Consider the following 21316-nt stretch of genomic DNA (forward strand, 5'->3'; position numbering starts at 1 on the left):
CTGAAACTGACCCTTTGCGAGGCAAATTTCCTTAGTTGATTGCTATCTTGTAGTGTAGTTCCTATTTTCCCTATAGGCCCTGCGCATTGGAATAACATAAACAGCAGTGTAGACGTAGGACTGACTATGTTGGACTTAAGTTAGGTTTGCGCCAGCTAGCTCAGAGGTCACTGGAAACTTTCTTGACTGAATAGGAAGTGATCAGCTTCCCTGGCTCAGACAAGAAGGGATTCAGCTTCCGACAACCGCATAAACATGACAACTTTGCTCCTCATAATAAGAGTCAATCTCTAGAGTCGTGTGAAACAATAGACAGCTATTTCACTCAGTCAGTTGTGCCGATTTAATTTCACCAGAGTGCAGAGAAGAGAGAGACGGGCGTTTTTAATAAAAGGTATTATTTATTGAACAGTCTTCCTTCTCATGCAAGAGAAATGGATTGACACAATTGCAATACTTAATATAAAGTAAATGACGTACAGTAAAAGGAGTATTATAAAGTAATACTGTAAAAGCATTGATATGGTTTCTTAGCCATAAGATGGTTTAAAATGAATAAAATATATACAATATATACATTCATATATACATTGGCTAACGGGCTCAACTGGTGCTTCTAACTACGCCTACCCCGGTATACATGACCTAAGCCTAATACGTGGGAGGGGAGTAAGTAAGTAGCAGTTTAAGTTAAGTTGGTTTTGCCAAGAGTCTGATTCAAGAATTCTCTCCAAGGGTTTAGTCAGCACCGTACCTCCGGAATAGAATGTAGGAGGTCTGGTATCTCCCTCTCAGGACCCGATATCCCAGTCACCCGCAAGGGTAGGCTGGAAACGCCGGAGCTGGATTTTCTCTGCAGGAGAAAAGACAGCGTCTTTCTCAGCTTGTCAAAAGAGGAGGGGCAGCATCCGTGGGCTTCTCGCATCTGCTGGGCTCTCTGCAAGGGGACAGCTGTTCTGCTCCAGAATTCACCATTTGTGTTTGCTTAAGGCAATGTTGGTATATTTATACCTGAAAGGTGCCGAGTTTGACGTAAGTTTTTGGACATAAGACGTCAATAAAGATGTCACTAAGAACTGGTCGTTGTTACCATGCTCGCAGGAGTTCTATGACAAATCAAAACAAAGCAAGCGGGGCTTTCTCAGGTTGCTGGGGGTTTGGTGTGTCGAAAGAACTCGGTGTGCTCTCTAGGAATCTAAGGAAGTAGCTTCTGCTGTGTCATGGACTGCAGAGGCGATTTACTGAAAATATGGCTCTGATTATTATGCCATTATAAGGATATGTATTGATTATAGCCATATAGGGGCATAAGGTCACAATATTGATCGGGTTCCTAGATAAAACACATCACCCACTCCACGGTTTTATGTCCATCAATTACTAAAAACTTAAGCAATAAAGATGCATGTGTATTCCAACCCACCCCAAAATACATTTTGCATTTGAAATGGTGTATACGAAGTACATGAAAATGATAATAGGTACTGTACGTTTTAAGCAGTATGGTCATTCAGAAGAATTGCTTATGTATATCAACTGAATGAGTTGCGAAAATTACACATGAAATGTCTCTCAATACAGAAAAAAAGGGCAAGACTATTTCATCACATATAAATACAGTTGCTGTAAAATGTGCTAGAGGCTGAGGTAATGTATTGTCTCTAGATCTACTAAAAATAGAAGCTCTGTTCTTTATGAATAGTTCTACTTTAAGCAAAGTACGTGTGCCAGAAAAAGGTAAATATTTTGGAATTTTCGGGAAAAAAAATTCATGATGAGCGGGGAAAAAATAGTTCCAAACGTTTTTCAGTAGCTTTTGTTTATCAAAGCCGAAGGCCGAATTCAGAGTTCATGGGAATGCTTCGTGCCAGATTGTTTTTTCAAAAAGTTATTGTTTCTGTTCAGGGGAGAACATCATTTCAGACAGACTCGCAAAAAATTGGTCTACATATTCAGGTGACAGTTCGACCAAGTTTGATAATGCTGTAATCTGGCAGTCGTGAGAATGATTGCTATCATCGATTTCAGGATCAGCAATGCTCACAGAGGGTCGTACCTGGGTGATGTTGCTTTCATTTCTTGCTTCACTGCCACCACCTAATCGCCTAAAAGTCTCAACGAATGCTGTCATCAGGATTGGTAACCGCTGGGGACAACACGATGCATGAGCCGTTACAGGACTTAGCAAAGTATCGATATCCATTGGTACTGATGATTGTAGTGCAAGACAGGTGTCTAACATGCATTCCTCTCCGCATAGCATACATCGAAGCACAGGTAAGATGCAGGTCTGCCATATAGGTCTGAATGAAAGAAACCAGGTCATGTTCAGATCTCTTAGCCGGGATAGTCCAAGGACTTTAGTTATGCGGTCCGGGTAGCGTATTGCTAGGATCGTTTCTTCCATCCTTGCCGGAGTCATGTCTGCATTTTGGCTTGCCATATCGGAGCAGAAGGGTCAAAAATAAAATCCCTGCTACGAGTCCCAAAAGTAGTGGAAGGCCGCCAAAGACCGAATGGACAAAATTGGGAAAGATGCCCATGACTGCTTCAAAGGGTGTTAACAGTCCCGAAAAAATCGTCTTAAATACATACGAGATACCACCGGCATCTGACATATTTAGGATTTGGCTTAACATTTCTACGAAATGCACGGGGCAATTTGTTGATAAAAGTGTATGTATCTCAGCCGTTGTCCTTGCAACTTGGAGATCATACGTCTCTTTTGATGACGTGATGGGCACTGTTGTCTGTAAAAGTACAGACTTCATTCTGCTTAAAGTATCAATTCGTATAGAAGAGATATTCAAAGGAGGCCAAATGGAAGCCTCTGAGTCTCCAGGGCCATTTGGATACAATGCTTGCATACAGCAAGTGACCATGGAACTGACGCTTAAGAGATATGCCCTCCCTGGCACCAAGCCACAACAGCTGTGGTCCGTTATTAGAACGTAACTCCCGTTAGAAAGTTGTCTAAAGAATGGCTCTATCTGTGTTGCAGGTGTGACGTGCTGGTGGCATGAAAGGCCCCATGTAAATTAATACCCTGGCACAAAAGTATACCGCTTAGTGAATGTTTGCAATGTTCACCACTAAGAAATACATTTTTGTCCTTGTCACTGTAACATGTGTGCGTATAAGGTAATTTCCATGATGACATAATGTATCCTTTACCCAACTTTTCATATTGTCCTGCTGGTATATACTCTTGGCATTTTTTAAACTGGAAAGTTGATATCGGAATTGTGATTATTCTGTGTATTATCCATTCAATGACAGGTCTTTCTGACATTGTCAATGGTAATCTCTCAAGTTTTTCAATGCTCAGGATTGTATAGTCTGCTCCTTTCTGTTCCAAACTGATTTGTTTATCAGTAAGGTTAAAGATAGAAAACAATGACGTTGTGTTGATTAAACGCCATGGCACATAGCCTGAACGCAGGTTTTGCAACGTCCAGCCTAGCTGTACAATAGAACGCAATTGGGACTGGCCATGTTGTAACATTATCAAGTCCTGGTCTATTATATCGATAGCAGAAGATACAATACTGTCCAGTGAATATATTCTGGAGGACAGAGTCATTAACCCATTATCCACAACAGAAAGCGATTTTTCCAAATTAATACGATCACTTTCCCGTATTTTCTCTGCTTTCTCAATTTGAGTCACTTTCCATGCCTCGTTGTAAGCAGCGTATATACTGGCTGCTATGAAACGTTTTTGACGCTGTTTGCGTGGTCCCATTATGAAATCACGCAAGTCAGCACCATCTTTAAGTAAAGTAAGGTGTTGCTTAATTTCTGCCAGTGTGGATGTTTGTAGCCATTCAAGGCATAGTTTCCCTACACTGTATGTTGTTACTATCGCTGGATGTTGTCTCTGGGAGTATCTAGGGTCTGGTCTGGTCATTTTTAACCCCTGTATTTTGTTCAGGAATCTATCTTGACAGTTATTAGTGTCTGTTGGCCAGATTAACCACTTTTTCCAATCAGGATGTGTTCTGTTTTGATGTAAAATTTGGGATACGTCTATCTCAATATCTGTGGTTGCATTATCAGGTATTGGCTTTGGAATAGACGGTTTGTTAAGGTCTTTAATCTTGGCTAGGCCAAGACAGGTTGTTTGTTGAATTGTGTCATTCAAAAACATTATTTGTTCTGGGATCATGCAGGCTTGAAATAATGCTTCTAGGCCTTGTACCTGCCAATCTTTTGTACCCCAGATGGTTTTTGTTTCAATGTTATTTTTCCAGAAATCAAAACCAAATGTAATCATTTTTTCATAAAATGTTTCTGAATATATCAATTTAGTATTTGTCAGCATGGTTTTTGTCCCCGTTTTATCTAACAGTTTGTAATAAAATGTTTCTGCATCACTTGTGTTAAACCCTGAGAAGTATTGGAATTTCTCATAGAATGTTTTTGAACTGCTTTTGGGCGGTGCAGCACAATGTTCCCATTGGTTATATTTAAAAACATTTCTAGGTTGAGCAGATTTATGCAAATAATGGTCTGCGTAATGGGTAAAACAATACATCTGTTCATAATTTGATGAACCTTGCAAGTAATCATGATTTGTAAATTTTGCTGAAAAAACTAAATCCGACATCATATTATTTATGCTTTCAAAGTCCCAATCATCAGAGAATGTACTTGGTTTTACAAAATCACTTAATGAAACCTTAAACTGGTGTGGATATTTCAACAGCTCGACCGGGCCATATATTTCATAATCCGTTTTGTCCCAAACTACCCCACCGGGTATTGGAATGGCTGTGACATTCACTGATGATAGTTCTCTTTTCTCAATGTGAGATGACTTGTGGGGCTTCAGAACTAAGTTGATGTTCTGACTTGCTGTGTCCATTGTACTGTATTTTCCCTCAATGAGTTTTCCCAAACAAAGTACCATGATGAGCCAAAGCAGGAGAAAAAATACACCTAACACCATCCAAAATTCTAACCATGGAGAAATAAGATAGGTTTCTTTGAGTTGATGAAAGATTTCTTTTGCTTTTTCTTTAAAAGTCTTTGTTGCTGGCTTTTCTTCTTGTTCACTCGGATCTTCAGAAAAGGTATAGAAATTGATAAAGTAGCCAGATGCAGTTCTGTCAATTGTTGGATTTGTTTTTCCAATTTGTCTTTCATCAGCACATTCTGATGCTACATCGTTGTAGACTGGTGTTTCTTGATGAACTGTTTCAATTTGAGTTTCAAGAGGCACAAGTTCCATGGCATTGTTGCATAGTCCTTTTTTGTTCACTTCAGGTTTTATCAAATGTGATTAGTCTTTCAGTTTGAACCTCTTGGATTGTAGCAAATTTGGGTATTCTGCTATTTCTTGGGAGTCCACTGGGCCTACTACTTATTATTGGCCACATGATTGTGGTTTCACCAGGTCGATGGATACAACTCGGTTCTCCTTTTTACCAGCAAGGGGCGGTAGTACAACTGATCTTGTTCCGTTGATGGCTAAGACAGGTACTGCTTTTCTGTAAGAAGGCCCAAATTCCTTATTCACCACGATCTTTTCTCTGACCAGATCCCCAATCTTTGGAATCCAGACAGGTCTTGCTGGAACAGGTGGTGTGTCTTCAGTGGCTGATGGTTGTTGTTTTAACTTTATGTTGCTCAGGGCTTTTCTTGTTTCATTTAAGTCCTGTAAAACAGCCAAACGATCTTTGATGTCAAAGCATTTTTTCTTATCTTCTACCACTGAAGCGTGACTATCTAAGTCCTGAACATACATTCTAGTTCCGAACAAAAGTTTGTACGGGCTGAAACCTTTTAGCGAATTTCTTGGCAAGTTATTAAGACTACGTTGGACACTTGTTAAATGCTGGACCCACCCATCACCCAAACCTAATACCTTTGCCGTTATAGATTGCTTTATGTCTCGGTTTTTTCTTTCCACTACCCCGTTTCCCTCAGGATGGAAGGGACAAGAGAACCGCAACCCAATGCCCATGCTGGTCATGGCCTCCTTATAAGTTCGAGAGCTAAAAGCAGGACCCTGGTCAGAATGAAGCATGGCAATTGCGTATGTGCCGATAAAGACTCGCAAATCTTTTACAACAGTTCTGGCGTCAGCCGAACGCTGGGGCCACATTCTTAAGTGAATATAGTCTTAAAAAGAAATAAATAGGACGCTGAATTTCATGGCCATGGCATTACTCCGGTTGACTCGTTACTGCGGTCTCTGTTGCAGTCTGGACAGCTTTTTGCAAATTTATAATGTTGCAGGCTCATCCCCGGCCACCAGTATTCTGACTGTAATTCTGTCAGAGATTCATTCATCTGTTTGTGCCTCGGACCCAATCCCATGTGTGCGTCTGCTATTAGAAAGATTCTCCGATTCATGTTTGAAATTACCCTATCCCCCACTCCAGGGATTCGAGCAAAAGGAACAGAGTTTGCATCAATTATGTATGTATAATTGAGTGGATAGTTCACAGGTAGTGCTGCACAGTTGCCTTTTGAAGACGTTTTTTACCGCCAGCATGGTTTCCCCGTCAATGTATTTTTCTGAACGCTTTTTTGTTGCTACGGAAGCCGGTTGAGTTGCTTCCGCCGTGGCTGTTGTAGCCAATGAATTCCCTGCAACGTGAACGCCATCACGTTGATGACTCGATGTGTGTCTCACGTGAGTCTTCTGTAGTTCCTTTTGTAAAAGAACTACTTGTTCCCAAAGCATTTATGCTTTATTGTGGCACCTGTGTCATCTTTGTAATCGTTTTCAACCCATCTCTGCAAATCATTATGTAAGATTTGACGCAGGAATGTGAATCGCACACTATTAGTGTCGGGAATTCACGATCGGCATTCTCAAGTGCCATCTTTAAAGATCTGATTTCAGCTCGTTGAGCCGAACATTTTCTTAGTGATTCAGTTTTTGTTATTTTCGGTCTGAATTTACCGCAGAGCCAGCGACCTTTAACAATCGCGCAGGCTGCATTGTAGGATTTATCCTCTACATTGTAATGTTGTACAAATCTGTCCGTATAGATTATACAAGAGTACTGTTGGAGAGGCAGAATTTCAATTGGCAGAGGATATTCTTCTTCATATTTCAAATCATTCAGTTTTTTCATGTCTGGGACAAAATAGTATGTCACGTCTTCTGCCGCAAGATAATTTTCCCACTGTATCCATTTAGGATCTAATGCCACCGTTTTTAGATTAACTGGGCTGAATAGCGCCTCAAAGGCTGATTCTGCTGTAAAAACAGTTATCCTTTTGCCTTGGGCTATGGCTCTTTCTTTTGCTATAGCAGTCTGTACTGCCTTCACAGTATTTTCTTTAAGACTGAATGTTTTTTCTGTTTGTGTGTACAAATGTGATTTGTATGCTATTGGTACCGTTTCTCCCTCATTAGAGGTCAGGTACGTGAATCGCATCTTCCTGGGATGGCCTGGATTACAAGGTTCCGTGTATTGTCACGTGTTTCTAATTTTGTTTTTGCTAACATGTCTGTTTGCAGTGATCTTAAAATTTCTGTGGGTTTGTGAGTCCAATGTATTGGTTTGAAATCAGGTTTTATTAATTCGTAGAGAGGTTTAACCCTCTCTGCATAATTTAGAATGTAAGTTCTTCCGAAATTCAGGAAGCCTAGTACAGATTGTAAGTTCTTCAGCGTTTTTGGTGCTTGGAGTACAGCGCACTTCTCTAAGAAGTTGTCTGCCAGGCTTTTGCTTTCACTTGATAATTTGTATCCTAAAAATAGGACAGTTAGATGGGCAATTCGTGATTTTTAAAGTTGAATTTGTAACCCTCTGCTGCAAACCCAAGTATTATGGTGTTTACTCTTTTAAAGTGAGTATCCAAGTCGTCGTCTGTGAGATAGATGTCATCAACATAAGATAATGCCTCATCATCATACATTTGTAGTAACTCTGTTACTCTCGCTGAGAATAGTCCTGGGCTGTTCTTGAATCCCTGTGGGAGACGACAGAATTTTTTCTGTGTACCCATTATTGAGAAAGCCGTCAAATACCTGCTTTCGGGTGCAATGTTTTGACAAAAGAATCCATTAGAAATATCTAATGTTGTTTTGTATTTTTTGCGAACTATGTTATTCATCAGTGCCGCACTGTGCGAGTTCTGTACCGCAAATGTTTTGCAACACGAGTTAAGATGTCTGTAGTCCAAGACTAGACGATATGAATCGTCCGGTTTGGAGACAGGAAACAAAGGATTGTTCATTTGAGAGGTGCATGTTTCAATCACCCCTTGGTATTCAAGTTGATCTAAAATCTCCCTGACCTGTTTTTTAGCTTCTTGCTTAATTGGATACTGCCTTTGTGCAGTAGGCTGACATTTTAACTGGATTTTGTGAGGAGGAGAGTCCTCATCCTGTGGTAAATAAATTACCTGGTCTATTTTTCCGTATAATTATCATTACAAGACAGCTCATTCAAATGAGAGGCAGAGTCCGTGGTATCTGAGTCATACGGGATTTAATGAAAAAGGAACCTCGAGGTTGGAGATCATGTTCCGTCACCACTGGGGTTTGGGAAGGGACAGTCAACGATTTATTAACATTACACATTATATATAGTAAAAGAACATCATTGAATTCAATACAGTAGGCGTAACAGGTGAAAAGGAGAAGATAAGAACACATGTGCGTAACAGGGGGCGTGAAAGAAGGCGTGTAATAGGCGTACACGGAGGCGTATAATGTGAACGTAATGTAGACGTCACAGAGAGTGTCATAAGTGGGTGTGTGCACAGAGGTAATCTGCAGAGTCAGCAGGAAATGAGGATGCGCGTGCAGCTAGCATGACGTGACATAGACGTGTAACTGGGAAGAACTTTAACACTAGTAGAGGAGACAGAAGTCTGGGATGTCAGGACGACCTGGACCTATAACATATCTGGTATCTTATGTTTGGAGGATGTATTATCTGGAGTAAAAGGTGTCTCGGGCAGAGGCTATTCTATACTGAATGCTAGTGCGTGCATATGTGTCTACGTGTCTACGTGCAGGGCCATGGGCCTACTATGGCAACGGGAACTGTAAATTACTTGCATGGAGACAGGACGGCTTGCTCTTTGCTCTGCAGCCGGGGAGATGTTTACCTAAATCACTAGACAGGAATGTATTTTCGAGGAGGCTGAACAGATAACTTGAAGGCAAAATACTGTCTTGGCAGGCAAGCCAGGTTGAGCCAGGCACCGCTTCGCTTGGCAGGAAGTAAGGCAGGGGTCAGGGATACAGGTCCATGCTGCAGCTTTCAGAGGCAGGAGGCAGAAAGCAGAAAGGGCTCGGAGACAGAAATCAGGGCCTAGCTCGGCAGAGCCAGGAAAAACGTAAAAGTGTACCACGTAAAGACGTTGGCATGGCATGGTTAGGAACTGAATAATCGATCCATTCATGGTGGATCTGAAAGAGGACATGTTAACGTTGGACGCAAATGTATTTGCGTTTTCATATCTGGTGATGGAGGGAAATCACATGTACTTGAAGCACGTACATGGAGACGTTGGGGTACACGTTAGGGGACATACTTGACCATAAAAATTTCAATTACCTCAATCCCATCCTACATGATTCTTATATAATGCAGGTGCTTGAGCTACTGCCCATTTCCTTGCATATATGTATTTAGTATGAATTGGAATATGATTTGAGAAGGCAGGCATAATCATTTCTTCGCCATGAGGGCACTCCCTGACAAACTCTGGTGGCCAGTCTTTTTCATCTAATAAGATGACATAGCCTTTTGAGAGGTTATCCCAAAACAGACCCCTTATTTTCCTAGTCTTATCTCCCTCTATACGCAGTGTTATTTCGTATATCTTATGAGGTTCGCTAACTCTGGTATCTGCAGTTTCCACTTGAATGTATTCATTTGTTTCCACTCTCTCCAGATGATTCATCAGGATCTTGCAAGCTATGCAGATTTCTGCTGCGCTGTCTAGCATTGTTTGTGCCCACTCTCCGTTTTTCAGCTGTGTCCTCAGTATTCTCGGCATGTTCAATTACTCCAATACTGGCTACCTTCTTTCTTGGAAATTGTATTTTTTTACTTTGAGCAGGTTCCTTGTCTTTGGACTTGGTGTGCTCTTCCCTTGGTTCTGATCGTTCTCTTCTTTCCGATTTCTGCGAAAAAGATCGAGAGGGACGTGCATCAACACTTTGATATCTATCAAGTTTTTTCAAATTATCCCTATTTCTAAGGTTATATCTTTTTTCAGAGGGCTCCCTCTGGGGAGGCTGGTGTTCTCGATTCGGAGTTCTTTCCCTCCGCCGAGGAGACCTTCCTCTTGACTGGAAAACTTTTTCCTTGGGAGTGGATTGTTTATTTCCATCCCAGCTCTTTTTTGGAGTATTTTGATTATTTTTAATAAATATTTTTTCAGGATTTTCAAGTAGTTGGGGTTTTACCGGTTTCCCACCCAAACTATCTCTACCTAGTTCCTCATAGCATTTTTCTATGGTTCTGGCAAGTTCAGTTGGTTGATTTGTTATATCTGTTTCTTTCAATTTCTGGCGGATCGCCACAGATGCTGCTTCTCCTTTTATGTTTGCTAGTAATATAGCCGAGACCTGCTTAAAGTCTTTCAGTAATTTCATACCAAGAGTTAAAGCAGGTTCTGGACCATATTCATTCTGAATTTGTTTTAGCACATCAGGAATTACCGTCATGGATGGAACACCACGTGTTTTTGTGTAAATGGAAGCAAAGACTGTACCCCAAGTGTCACAGTCCTCCATATGTTGTGCGACCCCCATTGGATGGCAGATAGTCAGAATTCTGTGTTTCTCAATAGGGGTAGTATTCAGGAATACTGCCTCTATTTGAGTTATTTTCTGTGCTAGCCAGAATAGAATTTGTTCCCGTTTTGCGGGTGTTTTACCAAGACATGATTGTATGTTCTGTGGTATAATTTTATTTGTGTTCCCCTGATGAGGGGTCAGCTGTGGAATATTAACAGGTGTTTGGACAGTTGCAGTCCACATTACATATCGGACTAAATGTCTATGTATTTTAATTAATAATTTTAGCTGTGCTAAAAGTTCTTCTCTCGACATTTTATCAATGTCTGGATGTGGTGTGTAGCAGGCTAGAACCGGCCACGTTGCTCCTGGTCTTCCTAGTGGACCGAGCCTGGTAATATGCTCTTGGTAATTTAATGGGATTTCAATCTCCTCGAAAGGAGCGTATTCATCCGGTGGATCCTCTACTTTGTAATAGTGCAATTCGTGTGTCGTAGCGTTTGCCGCTGGAAAGTTTATCCATGAATAGAATACCTCTGTCTGCCGATATTCGTGTGCCTCTATCATTAAAATGACTGTACCACCTCGTGCTGTCAGTCCATTTCCTATAAGTTTTAACGTTATAGTTTTTCTTATGTTGACCGGGATGAGGATAGCATTCCGGTCATTTAGTAGGAGACTTGTGTCATCCTCTAGGAGTTGAATTGCTAGTCTCAAAGCCTCCGTTTCTTCCGCACCTTCTACCATTTTACTGGAGAAGTTTTTTTGTTGCAGATCAGGTTTCAAGGAAACAAAAGATTAGGTGCACAATATTTTGGAACACTGTATCCTTCAACGTTGACTAAACCAAAAACTCTACATAGGAATCTCTTCATACTAAGTCCCGGCGGATTTTAACCTTTCACCCACTCCAGACGTCTATTGGAGTGTTTACGGGAGAAAGGGTCTGTGTGAAAAAGCACAACTGAGTTACTCTAACGTCTTGCGTTAGTTTTATCGCCTTACCAAACGTTGGGCGCCATGTAGTGTAGTTCCTATTTTCCCTATAGGCCCTGCACATTGGAATAACATAAACAGCAGTGTAGACGTAGGACTGAGGTCTTCTAGGTCTCTACTGACTATGTTAGACCTAATTTAGGTTTGCGCCAGCTAGCTCAGACGTCACTGGAAACTTTCTTGACTGAATAGGAAGTGATCAGCTTCCCTGGCTCAGACAAGAAGGGATTCAGCTTCCGACAACCGCATAAACATCACAACTTTGCTCCTCAGAATAAGAGTCAATCTCTAGAGTCGTGTGAAACAATAGACAGCTATTTCACTCAGTCAGTTGTGCAGATTTAATTTCACCAGAGTGCAGAGAAGAGAGAGACGGGCGTTTTCAATAAAAGGTATTATTTATTGAACAGTCATCCTTCTCATGCAAGAGAAATGGATTGCCACAACTGCAATACTTAATATAAAGTAAATGACGTACAGTAAAAGGAGTATCATGAAGTAATACTGTAAAAGCATTGATATGGTTTCTTAGCCATAAGATGGTTTAAAATGAATAAAATATATACAATATATACATTCATATATACATTGGCTAACGTGCTCAACTGGTGCTTCTAACTACTCCTACCCCGGTGTACCTGACCTAAGCCTAATACGTGGGAGGGGAGTAAGTAAGTAGCAGTTTAAGTTAAGTTGGTTTTGCCAAGAGTCTGATTCAAGAATTCTCTCTAAGGGTTTAGTCAGCACCGTACCTCTGGAATAGAATGTAGGAGGTCTGGTATCTCCCTCTCAGGACCCGATATCCCAGTCACCCGCAAGGGTAGGCTGGAAACGCCGGAGCTGGATTTTCTCGGCAGGAGAAAAGACAGTGTCTTTCTCAGCGCGTCAAAAGAGGAGGGGCAGCGTCCGTGGGCTTCTCGCATCTGCTGGGCTCTCTGCAAGGGGACAGCTGTTCTGCTCCAGAATTCACCACTGTGTGTTTGCTTAAGGCAACGTTGGTATATTTATACCTGAAAGGTGCCGAGTTTGACGTAAGTTTTTGGACATAAGACGTCAATAAAGATGTCACTAAGAACTGGTCGTTCTTACCATGCTCGCAGGAGTTCTATGACAAATCAAAACAAAGCAAGCGGGGCTTTCTCAGGTGACAGTATGAATAAGTGAAAGTGAATATGAGGGAGTGAGTGAAGGCATTTTAAGGAGTGAGGGATTGGAGATTGCAAGAGGGAGTGGAAATGAGTCAGGTGTGTAACTGTCAATGGTGCAGAAGGAGCAGTTTGCACCAGGGCCAGGAGTCAGTGGGTGTGAAAAGGTGAATGTGTGTAAGTGTGTTTGTAAGTGAGAATGAGAACTACTGATGTATGACTACATTTGTGTGTGAGTAACAATGTAGTGGGAGTGAGTTTGAGTGAGAATGAGAACGAGAGTGAATATGAGTTATACTGAGCGAGGAAGAAGAGAGTAAATGTGAGAGGGATTGAGTCAGAGTGAATTTTGACAAAAATGTGGTGAGCCTCTGGCAGATATTACGCCTCACCACTTTCAAAGTTCACCAGCCACCACCGCCAAGCTGAGTGGTCGCTCCCCTGCTGCTGCTGCTGCTGAGGTATCGTTTCTGCAGCGCTTAAGCCCTGACCTGGTCTGCATTTACAATTACTGCCTGCTGTGTGCCCTCATTACGCTGCTTGCTGGAACTGCCGCTTTGGCATTTTAATTATTGTATTTACCGATTTGCCGATTCTAAGTGCGTTTGTGCTAGCGTGACTCTGTTGCTCATTGTGTGTTCACCTCGCCGCTTTATCTCTTCAGCATTCGTTTGCCCCCTAGCGCTCCTGCCGCCCTGACCCCCCCACCTCCATTTTGTTGTTGTTGTCGTCGTCCTTTGCCCGCCCCGCCTCCCAGCTGAAGCGCCCTCCCACAGACAACAAACAGCGCGCCCACACCAGGAAGCGCCGTGACTCACTCTCTGCTTCCAAGCTGAGTGGTCGCTCCCCTGCTGCTGCTGCTGAGGTATCGTTTCTGCAGCGCTTAAGCCCTGACCTGGTCTGCATTTACAATTACTGCCTGCTGTGTGCCCTCATTACGCTGCTTGCTGGAACTGCCGCTTTGGCATTTTAATTATTGTATTTACCGATTTGCCGATTCTAAGTGCGTTTGTGCTAGCGTGACTCTGTTGCTCATTGTGTGTTCACCTCGCCGCTTTATCTCTTCAGCATTCGTTTGCCCCCTAGCGCTCCTGCCGCCCTGACCCCCCCACCTCCATTTTGTTGTTGTTGTCGTCGTCCTTTGCCCGCCCCGCCTCCCAGCTGAAGCGCCCTCCCACAGACAACAAACAGCGCGCCCACACCAGGAAGCGCCGTGACTCACTCTCTGCTTCCAAGCTGAGTGGTCGCTCCCCTGCTGCTGCTGCTGAGGTATCGTTTCTGCAGCGCTTAAGCCCTGACCTGGTCTGCATTTACAATTACTGCCTGCTGTGTGCCCTCATTACGCTGCTTGCTGGAACTGCCGCTTTGGCATTTTAATTATTGTATTTACCGATTTGCCGATTCTAAGTGCGTTTGTGCTAGCGTGACTCTGTTGCTCATTGTGTGTTCACCTCGCCGCTTTATCTCTTCAGCATTCGTTTGCCCCCTAGCGCTCCTGCCGCCCTGACCCCCCCACCTCCATTTTGTTGTTGTTGTCGTCGTCCTTTGCCCGCCCCGCCTCCCAGCTGAAGCGCCCTCCCACAGACAACAAACAGCGCGCCCACACCAGGAAGCGCCGTGACTCACTCTCTGCTTCCAAGCTGAGTGGTCGCTCCCCTGCTGCTGCTGCTGAGGTATCGTTTCTGCAGCGCTTAAGCCCTGACCTGGTCTGCATTTACAATTACTGCCTGCTGTGTGCCCTCATTACGCTGCTTGCTGGAACTGCCGCTTTGGCATTTTAATTATTGTATTTACCGATTTGCCGATTCTAAGTGCGTTTGTGCTAGCGTGACTCTGTTGCTCATTGTGTGTTCACCTCGCCGCTTTATCTCTTCAGCATTCGTTTGCCCCCTAGCGCTCCTGCCGCCCTGACCCCCCCACCTCCATTTTGTTGTTGTTGTCGTCGTCCTTTGCCCGCCCCGCCTCCCAGCTGAAGCGCCCTCGCCCCTCCCCCCCACCTTCCATTTATGGCCAATGCCCCCACGCGCAGCGTCCACGCGCTACGTACACGCCGAAGGTGCGCCAAAGGTAAGCCCGTCTACGCCCGTCCGCGCCTGGACCGCGCCCAGCGCCAGACCCCCTGCCCCTCGCGCTCCCCAGCCCCCCCGCGCTACCTACGATGCCGCCACCCTTCTAGCCCTTAACCCCGGTCGCGCTCCCAACTGCGTCCAAGCCGCTCCTGGACGCACCCATGGACCGTTCTCCTGCTACTCCTGCAAATTTAGCGGTACTGACAACATCTCCGCTCCGACCGCACCACAGATCCCCGACCGCAACCACCTACAATGCATCCTTCTCAACACCCGCTCGGTCCACAGGCACGCCATTGACCTTTGGAACCTACTAGACACCATCTCGCCTGACGTCGCCTTCCTAACGGAAACATGGATGAACGCTTCCTCCGCCCCTGACATCGCCATCGCTATCCCTGAGGACTATAAGATCACACGCAAGGATCGCACCGACCATACAGGAGGTTGAATCGCTATCGTCCATAAGAAAACAATCCGCATTTCAACCAGCTCTGATGCCAACCTCGCCAACTCTGAACACCTTCACTTCCAGATCCACATCGACCCCAAGACCACACTCAGAGGCACCCTCCTCTACAGACCACCAGGACCCCGCGCAAAATTCAGTGAAGACATCACGGACTTCATCACCCCACACGCGCTCCCCTCCAAAGACTACATCCTTCTGGGAGACCTCAACTTCCACCTTGAAAAGAGCAACGACCGCAACACCGCCACCCTCCTAGACAACCTCGCCAACCTCGGACTTAAACAACTGGTCACTTCCCCCACCCACATCGCAGGTCACACTCTCGACCCCATCTTCACCTCCAGCAACCATGTCTCCTTCAGCCACACTACAGATCTCCTCTGGACTGACCACAGCTGCGTTCACTTCACATACAACAAGCCGAAACCCATCATCCACCTCCAACCAACTCTACAAAGAAACTGGAACAAAATCACCATCGACCAGATCTCCTCATCGCTCCTTCTAAACCCCCCAGCCCTCTCTTCTAATGCCAACGAAGCCGCCTCCAACCTCACCCTTTGGCTATCCAACACCGCCGACACCTTGGCACCACTGAAAAAACGCCATCACAAACTTGGCAACAAGAAGGCCTCATGGTTCAACGATGACCTCAAGAAATCCAAGAAACTGTGCCGCTCCCTTGAAAAGACCTGGAAGAAAGACCCATCCACCAGCAACAAGGATGCCTTCAAAAGCGCCATTCGTACTCACCACCAACTGATCCGAAAAGCCAAGAAAACATCATTCAAGGATCGACTTGATAACAACGCCCACAACAGCAAGGAACTATTCAACATCGTCAAGGAATTTTCCAACCCCTCGGCCAACTCCAACGACATCACCCCCTCTCAAACCCTCTGCGACTCCCTAGCCTCTTTTTTCCACAACAAGATTGCTGACATCCACAACAGCTTTGACAACCAACCCGGAAGCCAACCCACCCTACCATCAGCTGACCATCCTCCCCCCGTTAACACCCTCAACGCCTGGAACCCAATCTCCACTGAGGACACCATCCGCCTGATGAATTCCATCCACTCTGGATCCCCCACAGACCCATGCCCCCACCACATCTTCAACAAAGCAGACTCCGTCATAGCTCCGCACCTCCGAGACATCATCAACTGCTCCTTCAACTCCGCTACCTTCCCAGAAGATTGGAAACACGCTGAACTCACCGCCCTTCTGAAAAAACCAACAGCGGACCCCACCGAACTCAAAAACTACCGCCCCATCTCGCTTCTCCCATTCCCGGCCAAAGTCATCGAGAAAGCTGTCAACAACCAGCTCGCCACCTTCCTCGAAGCCAACAAATCCCTCGACTCCTCACAGTCCGGCTTCCGAGCCAAACACAGCACTGAGACCGCCCTCATCGCAGCAACAGACGACATTCGAACTCTACTGGACAATGGAGACACAGTCGCCCTCATCCTCCTCGACCTCTCCGCAGCCTTCGACACAGTCTGCCACAGCACCCTTTTACAACGCCTCAGAAACATCGGAATCCAAGGAAAAGCACTGGAATGGATAACCTCGTTCCTCACCGGAAGAACCCAGAGAGTCCGCCTCCCACCATTCAAGTCCGAGGCCTCTGAAATCATCTGCGGCGTACCACAAGGATCCTCACTCAGCCCCACCCTCTTCAACGTATACATGAGCCCCCTCGCGGCCATCGCCCGCCAACACAACCTCAACATCATCTCCTACGCGGATGACACTCAACTGATCCTATCTCTCACCAAGGACCCCAGCACCGCTAAAACTAACCTACACGAAGGAATGAAAGAAGTCGCCGAATGGATGAAACAAAGCCGTCTGAAAATGAACTCAGATAAAACAGAAGTCCTCATCTTAGGTAAATCCCCCTCTGCATGGGACGACTCCTGGTGGCCGGAAGCCCTCGGAAATGCACCCATCCCGACAGACCACGCACGGAACCTTGGCGTCATCCTGGATTCTTCACTCTCAATGAACAGACAAGTCAGCGCCGTATCCTCTTCCTGCTTTAACATTCTTCGCATGCTCAGAAAAACATTTCGCTGGATCCCCTCCGAAACAAGGAAAACAGTCACCCACGCTCTAGTCACGAGCCGACTGGACTACGGAAACACCCTCTACGCAGGTACCACCGCTAAACTCCAGAAGAAACTACAACGAATCCAAAACGCCTCAGCCAGGCTCATATTAGACATCCCACGCAACAAACACATCTCTGGTCACCTTAAAGACCTCCACTGGCTACCCGTCAATAAGAGGATCACTTTCCGACTGCTTACCCACGCACACAAATCACTCTACGACATCGGACCCGATTGCCTCAACTCTCGACTTTCCTTCTACTCCCCCTCCCGCCAACTTCGCTCTTCCAGCCAAGCCTTCGCCACTGTACCTCGCATCAACAAGACCACCATGGGAGGCAGATCCTTCTCATACCTGGCTGCCAAAACATGGAACTCACTCCCCGCTTACCTTCGCCTCACCCAGAATCACCTTGCGTTCAGAAAGCAGCTTAAAACGTGGATATTTGACAAATAATCCACCTCCCCTTCCTAAGCGCCTTGAAACCCTCTGGGTATGTAGTGCGCTATATAAATGGTATGACTTGACTTGACTTGACATTCTGAGAGGTTTAACACTCTGATTCACTGCCTGTTATAAACTAGCTGTTAGTAGGAGCAGGGGCTTTCCTGAGGGGCAAGGGTGGATGGAGCAACGTGGGGAGGGCAAGGGTGGGAAAGTGGCAATCATGCCACAGCAGTGAAAGGCATTGCATGCTACTCCCTTGCCATTGAAAGATCTCAGGAGATGAAACAGGTTAAAGCCTGGTTACAGTTGCAGCTGAAGCTTCAAGTGATTTTACTGGCTTGCATTTACAGCAGGTGAAATCAGATCCCATGTTTCCAAGTCCAGGCTAGTCATGAATGGGCAACAGGAATGTGTTCCTTCTGCCTCGTAATCAGGGACAAAGTTTACTTCGGGAGTTGGAAATGCTTTTCCTCGTTGCAAACTACAGGCTACTGCCTTATTGCAATTTGCATTTGAGAACGATCAGTACTTTGCTACTAAAACTATTAAACAGTTACTGAGTCCTGACACGTTGAGGTATCTTGTTCGCAAAGTGGAAGTTGTCCCGAAGGAATGGTGGCTGCCCGCATTGAGGGGGTGCAGCAGAAGTTGTCCAGGGGACCACTGGGCGCATCCCCCCTTCTTGGACTGCCGGCATGTCAGTTTTAAAAATAGCCAATGTCAATTTAATGGAGAAGCTCTGTTTTTAAAAACAAATAAAAACAAGCATTTGCAATGCAATAGGTGTAGCATTTACGCGCATTTACGCAAGTTTGAGCTATTGACATTGCAAATGACAATGCCTTTTATTTTTCGTGAATGAGCATTTCGTGCTGTGACAAATTAGTCCATCGGGTGTAGCACAAAATAAAGCTGAAGCCACAAGCCAGTTATTGTGCAAAGAACATGGAAAGGTTTGCAAGATCAGCCTAGTAAATCTAGCCCTGGACTCCTGATGTGGTCAAGTTTTTAGCTTTCGAGCACAGGGACCCGTTTCCTAGACCTGCCTTAACCAAAGGATGTACTGATCCTGTCCAAATCACTTTTTTTTTTTACATCAACCCTTTTTCTTCTAAATTTTGAAGCAATGTTGAAGTCTAGACAACATAATTAATTGCTTTGTTAAACAGATTTTTTTTTAGCTAATCTACACAATGTAACTTTTAAAAACACAAGAACCATAATTCATCATGACATGCTCCCTGGGGATGCTCTAACCCAGCTGTGGTCCTCACACTAACATGGTGAAATAAGGGAGGCACATTTGAAGGTACCTGGCAATTATCGGCATTGAGAATTCACCCAAAGAAAAGTGGAAAGAACGAAAGACTTCGAGGCAGTTTGCACAAGCTCCACATGAGAGGCTGGAAATTCACCCAGTTCTGAGTCAAATATGGCTAAGATCAGTGCTTTAAATGGGCCGGTACTCAGAGGTACTGAGTACTGGCACTTCTTGTTTTTGACAAGCTGAGTACAGACACTTCTCCAGTGCCAAGGAGAGTACCGGTACTCAGATTCATATGGTGGGCACTGGGCCGATGCCTGAGGGCCAGCTGTGGCCCGTTTATTAGGCAGCATGTTGGCCGTTTTGGCGTCTGTATCATTCAGCTGAACGGCCTGCTGGAGGCCTGCCGCAAGGGCAAGTGGGCCTTGGCTCCCGAAGCTCTCATTGTCCTCACCCGCCCCCTGCCGGGCCTAAATTCTGGGTCGTCTTGTTAGTGTATTGCACATCAGCTGCCAGGGGCACAGTGATATGTGCAGCCTGAATGGGTGGGAGGGATGAGAGCCTGCATAACTGAACGTGCCATTTAACCGCTTGGCCTCCAACTGAGGCCTGACTCACTTGCTCCTGGAAATCCACCCCATGCCCCTCCACCTGCTGGGACATTGGCTGGGATAGGGTGGTGGAGATGGCCTACCCCCTGCCTGCCTGGAGCCCAGGTGAGGTGGGAGGCGGGCTACTGACCTGCCCATCAGAGGCCAGTATTGTTCTTCCTCTGACCTCTGCCCTACTGGACTCTGCTCGTGCTCACTGTCTGCCACTGCAAGCTCTTCGGCCGTGTGGCCTTCTGCCGAGGGAAGAGGAAGGAGAATGGGGTGAAAGAAGGTGAACAGTGAGTGGGCAGAGATAGAAGCAGCAGAGGAGAGTTTAAAGGGGGAAAAATAGATACAGAAGGGGGAAGCACAAACAGAGATGGGGATGACATCAAGACAGCTATGGAAAGAGTAAGGGAGGCACGAAGATGGCAGATTAGAAATAGAAAGAGTGATAGTTGAGGTTTATAGAATATCTTTGGGGTAAAGAGAGTGAGGCAGAAAGAGAAATGGATACAAATGGGAGAGACGTGAGTGGGGAAGTGATCGAGAGATATGAGATGTGAAGATTGACAGGGTATTTGTCTGCTTGTTTGTGTGCGTTTGCTTGGTTGTGTGTATGTTGTGTGTGAGAGAGACACTAAATCAGAGAGGAAGAGAACCAGGACACCCAGGAGGTATTTGAAAAGAAATGTGTCTAATACTTGTTATTAATGATGCTATACCTGTCTCTCTCGTCCTGGTGCACATTGATTCTTATCCCGAAAGGGCTAATAGTACTGTTGATGGCTTGGCTGCATTCAGGGTTCAGAAGCTCTTTGCATTGCTCCCAGAAGTACTTCACACCACCCTTTATTAGCATAGGCACCTGTTAATCTGCACATATGGAAACTTTGAGACAACTGTCAAGGGCAATGCAAGGGCAAAATGAATACTCAATAGAAGTGTTTTCTATCATCATTTCTCACCCTCCTCTAACCCGCCCTCTAGCCACGCCCCTAACTCAATCTAATGAATACCTGCACTTATTTTTTTCCATTTAAAGCACTGGCTAAGATTGCCTCATCAGGAATTTTAGCAGGTTATCAAAAGTCAACCAGTAACGCTGATTCGGCAACAGGTGTTTTTTCTCCAGAAAAGGGGAATAACTACTTATATTCGGAGGTCCCAGCTGCTTTACTAGACATTTTTATGAATCTGAAAATAACACTCGAAATTCTCCACCTCCTCCGAGTAAGTGGACATGGGATCCAGGACATGCTTGCACATGTGCATTGGAGGGGGAGGGGCTTTGGATAGGGGAGATTGGGGTGGTATTGTCTGGACTGCTGTAGGGGCGAGCGGGGCTCAGCAGTGCTGCTGGCTACAACTGATGCCCTGCAGCATTAGTCTCGGCCCGGTGCATTCCGGCCCAGAATGATCTGTTCTGGAGTTTTCAGACTTGACAATTTCGGACACATCTGTAATGGTGACTTGGGGTATTTCATCA

Source organism: Lissotriton vulgaris, chromosome 11, assembly GCF_964263255.1.
Source record: "Lissotriton vulgaris chromosome 11, aLisVul1.2, whole genome shotgun sequence".
NCBI lineage: Eukaryota > Metazoa > Chordata > Amphibia > Caudata > Salamandridae > Lissotriton > Lissotriton vulgaris.